At 46.3% G+C, this 5,038-nt stretch overlaps 1 long non-coding RNA gene across 1 annotated transcript; it reads left to right on the top strand.

Moving 5' to 3' along the window:
* On the top strand, nucleotides 1-4,366 carry LOC103558498 (uncharacterized). Its single transcript, XR_546740.2, has 4 exons — nucleotides 1-2,439; nucleotides 2,538-2,713; nucleotides 3,050-3,091; nucleotides 3,890-4,366. It is a non-coding gene; the product is annotated as an uncharacterized lncRNA (long non-coding RNA).
* Nucleotides 4,367-5,038: the final 672 nt, after the last annotated feature.

Genomic DNA, 5,038 nt, shown 5'->3' with positions numbered 1-5,038 from the left:
TAGGTAAACTGAGATCCAACTCTGCATTAAGTAATGGGATTACAAGGAATAAGACCCATACCCTGTCCTCAAGTCTGGAGGGAGACTGAGAGTTATGATGTATTTTAACAAGTACCATAATGGAGATTCACTCAGGTAGTCATGTTGGTGTGGAGAAGTAGCACCTAGACCAACCTGGGGGAAAATCCAGGATTCTGTCCAACTGGTGATAGCTGAGAATGCCCTGAAGATGGGAACATCATTTCCTAGGAAGAGGAAGGAGCCTAAGTGAAATACGGTGTTGCCAAAGTATGAAGCACGAGGTGGGAAGCAGAGGAACTAGATGGGCTAGGTGCGTAGAGTCCACGTCACAGAGTCTTCTTTGTGCCTATTGAGGCTGTAGACAGGCAACAGTGCAACAGGAGCTGCATGGCAGACGTTCCTGATGCCTGAGACATGAATGGACTGGTATAGAAGAAGCTCAGTTAAGAAGGGCAGGACCCTGCTCTGGGAGCCCTTAGGATGAGTGTTGCCATGGCCATTTGACCTGACACAGCTGAGGCAGAGCTGTTTGCTACGTAGGAGGTTGGTGGACAAGACAGAGAAATCAGCAATCACCGGAAGTCTCCCTTGGTTTATAGATTTTGACCCAGGTTCCTACAGTAGCCCTCAGTTTCTCCTGATTGTCTTCTGGAAGCCAGCAGTCAGCGGAGGCAAGAAGAGAACATTTTTTGCTGTGGCACCTCCTCCTCCCCAGAGTGTTTGGCATCTTGTGCTGCCAGTCTCCAGCTGTCTGTCTAGACGAAGCCCAGATTGGACGTGTGAGGTATAGAACACTGTGATCCAGGCCTACTCACTCTTGGCCAACTGGAGGGTGAGCACTGGGGACAAAATCTGTGCTGGAAAGATTGGGGACATCTTTTTCCTATTAGCAGTTGGATGCTCCCACGACCCATGGATGTCTCTGGCCACTGTACTGCCATGTCTCCAAATATACACTGGACCCAAGGCTGCTTAGAGGAGCCCTCCGTCTCATGCCTCTGCTGACCATTTCTTGGGCATCAGAACAAACATCATTTGATCACAAGGGCAGAGATCCCTGGGCAACCTCAAAACCTCTAAGGATAGTAACTATTTTTAAAGATTAAATTCCTGTCTGTGCAAGACCTAGACACTCATATTATCCTCCCATTATTCTGTGAACGTCACACAACAACTCTGTGAAAGAGACATTATAACCCTATTTTAAAGTGTTAATTAGGAAACCAAGTAACTTGCCCAGAATCTCCCAGCTACAGATGCAATGGAGCCAGGACTGCAACTCAGAACTGCTTGAGTCTGTGCCCCACATTCTATCTATTCAACTACACTGCCTTTGCTGCCCAACCTCGTCAATCACAGATGAGGACAAAAGGACAAGAGAGAGAAAATGATTTGCTGAGACGTGTGGCAGAGCCTAGCTCTCTCACTCGAGGCTCTGGACTCTCATTTCCTTCTCCCTCGGGGCACTCTCATCTTCTCCTTGGTATATTTCCTGAGTCACTGCTCCAGGTCTGCCTCATTCAACCTGGGAGGCATGAAGCTGGCTGGAAATCCCAGACAGCTGAGTCTGATGCTCTCAGCAGACGCAGCTCCCAGGTCCCCTACTGGCCTAGAAGCAGGCAAGGGCCTCTGACAGAGAGCTGGTATGAGGTGTGGGGTACCACATGCAAACCCTGGACTTCACATCAGACGTTCACACTGGAAGGACTCTGGAGGCAGTTAAGACCCTAATGTTTATTGTGATCATTTGAATGAAGTTTTTGTCTTCCTTCATGAGAATTGCTTTCTTTTTTCCATAACTATTGATCCTGTATCTTGCCCTGGAGGGCAAGATTAGTAGTATTAGCTCATATCTGTCACTTTCATTTTACCCATATCACTGTGGCTCCATGGAGTGAGAGCTGTGCACTGTGGAAGACGCCTCTGTCTGTTCCTCCAAGCACCTACTACCAAGAAGCTCATTTGCCAGGATCATAGAATCAGGGCAGGACCAGCTGTGTAATTTGTGGCACCTAATGCAAAATGAAAATGTGAGGCCCTTCATCAAAAATTACTGAAAATTTCAAGGTCTGATAGTACAGCGTTACACCAAGCACAGAGCCCATCTAAAGCTGGACACTCACGGAGCTGGCCCTGAGTGGGACTGTAGAAATGTAGCAGAGATGGAGAAGACAGGGCAGTTAGAGCTGGAATAAGTTTATCTGAGCATTAGCAATGCCATCTATGCAATAGGGTGATGACACTGACTGCCAATTGTGCGTGAATCATGGGTAATATACAGAGACTACTGGGAAATGTCAGGTGTTGATTAAGAAGACACGCCCCTTTCCCTAAGAGAGAATCTAGTTCAAATCCCTCATCTTGCAGAGAAGTAACCTGAAGCCCAGAGAAGAAGAATGGCTTTCCACATTTAGCCAGGTAATTCGTTCGTGGTGGAGCTGGGATGGGGGCACCGGGTCTCCTGAGTCTCAGTTTGATGGTCTTTTCGCTAAACCAGGCCCCTTTCCTCTCTGCAGCTGCCTCGGATGTTTCCTGCTTGACTAACGAGGCAGGGCCTTAGTGCTCATCGGCAGATGGTTTGGAGACTGAGTCAACCATCTGTAAGATTGGCCTCCACTTCCTGCCCAGCTTCTGGGTCCCATGATGGGATCATACTGAAATGAACGTTATCCTTCACCACAGGATGCTGGGGGTGAGAGAATATCTTTCTCAAATGACTCCTCACATGGTTCGTGATGAAGTGGCTTTCTCTGCACACGGTCACTTTCTAGTCACCAGCTGGCTGATGTGAGCATCCGCCTGGTAGTAGTGTTCTTCGGAGGCTACACTGTAGACAAAGTTGGGGTCCACGGGATCCCTTTACATTGAAATGCCACTGACCAGGCTATGTCAATGCTTAATAATAACAGTGATGTGACAAAAATACTCCATAGGTATAAACTTTTGGGAACTATAAACCACTGTCACATTAGATATCATTGCTCTGATACCAGAAGAAGACTAGTGTAATTTTATTGTAATTTTTCAGAAGAGAACACCGGCTCAGAAGTACTTGACTACCTGCCCAAAGGTACGTTCGCACAAGTGATGGAGACAGTGAACTAGCTCAAGAATACTTTGATGTCTGAATTTTACCCAGTCAGAGAACAATAGGATATACTGAGAGGAAGATGGACTTCAGGGTCCTCTGTATCATCCTCTCTTTCCTGACGCTCTTCCATGGAAACCGAAGGCTGGCAAATCTCTCTGCCACCAAGACCTTAATCCTGGTGTTATTTTTAAGCAGGGCCCTGATCCGCAGGACAGCCTTGGCAAGCATATGGGGGTTGGTCTTAAATTCTGTGGTGATCGTGTTGGCAAATTATGGTTCTAGTCTCAAAGTCACATAGAAGCTTAGCTATTATCATCCAGAGTTGAGGAGCACAGCCACCACTTTTTCACTTACGACTCTCAGTTCTATTATTTCAAGGCCCAAATTCTGTCCCACGCTTCTTATCTGTATGTGTCACTATTTGCTATACTCTCTATTTGAGTGAATCCCAAGCACCTTAGATGCAGAATGTCTCTGGGCTTCTCTCCCTCCACTCTACACGTGCTTTCCCCTCCCAGTTCACTCCAGTATCTTTACCCATATTAAACTCTTTCCTCTCCTGTCTCTGAAATAATGAACTGGTTTATAAAATTCTGTCTGTTTTATTGGCCTCCCTGCCTCCAGCTTTCTACTTTCCTCCCATCCCTTATCCTGCCCCATGGGTGACCCTTGATTATGTTCCTCTCTGTCAAATGTTTTTCCTTTTATTTATTAGTAGGCCAAAAGTAGTTCTTATTCATAACAACCCAAGAGGAATTTATGAAAACTATTTTGCAGATGGGGAAACCGAGCAACTGAGAGTTTAAGAAACTTGTCCGAAGTCATGCAGCTACTAAGTGAGAAAGCAAGGATCTGAACCCAGAAAGTCAGTCTCCAGAGTTCCTGCTTTTGGCCACTATGTTCTTGTTATGGACTGAATGGTGTCCCAACCCCATTCGTATGTTGAAGTCTTAATCCCCCGTAGCTCAGAATGTGACCCTATTTAGAGATAAGGTCTTTAAAGAGGTAATTAATATGATGCCAGTAGTGTGGACCCTAATCTAATATGACTGGTATCCTCATAAAAAGAGGCAATTTGGATACAGATATGTGCACATACAGAGGAAAGACCACGTGAGAACACAACCAGAAGGTGGCCAACTGCAACCTAAGGGGACAGGCCTCAGAAGAAACCAAATTTTGCTGACATGATGATCTCGGACCCCTAGCCTCCAGAACTTTGAGAAAATAAAGTCCTGTTGTTTAAGGCACGCATTCTGTGGTATTTTATCATGGTAGCCTGAGCAAACGGAGACATTTACGCTGATTCTCATCTCACGTGAACAAAGTCTACACTCCTTCAGCATGACAAAGTACTCGAAGACGTCGCATCTGCCTCATTCTCCTGATTCATCACCCTCACACCACTGAAAACCTGTATTCCAGACATGCTGAGTCTTCAGTCTTACCCTTCTATGCTTTCCCATTATTTTATGCCTTTTCTTAGGGCCTCCCTCTGCTTGTTAAATAATTTTAGTCCTTTATCGCCTGAAAACTTTCAATCATCCTTTAAAATTTGACTTGGGTAAACTTGACGAGACCCTCTATCTGGAAGTCTCTTTAGTCCCTTCCTTCTCTGTTCTCCCACTGACTATCTGTTCATCATCTCACACATCACATTCCATTTCTCCATGAGGCCAGTAACGAGTGCTCGGTGAGGGCCTCACACTATGCTGGGCATTGGGGATGTAGAGATAAAGGTGGCCAGCGCTTGCCCTGAAGGAGGTGAAGGAGCCTGCACTACTGTTAACCATGGTGGTGTCAAGTCCAGAGAAGGGTCACCTAACCCAGCCTGGAGGTCAGCAAAGACTTCTTGGAGGAGTGGAGCTGAGGCTTCGATGACAGATGTGAGTGGGAGGAAATGGGGAGGCACAGAAAGCATTCCAC

This window comes from Equus przewalskii, chromosome 14 (assembly GCF_037783145.1).
Source record: "Equus przewalskii isolate Varuska chromosome 14, EquPr2, whole genome shotgun sequence".
Classification (NCBI taxonomy): domain Eukaryota; kingdom Metazoa; phylum Chordata; class Mammalia; order Perissodactyla; family Equidae; genus Equus; species Equus przewalskii.
The sequence above is the reverse complement of the archived record's forward strand: the minus strand, read 5'-3'. Positions and strand labels throughout refer to the sequence as shown.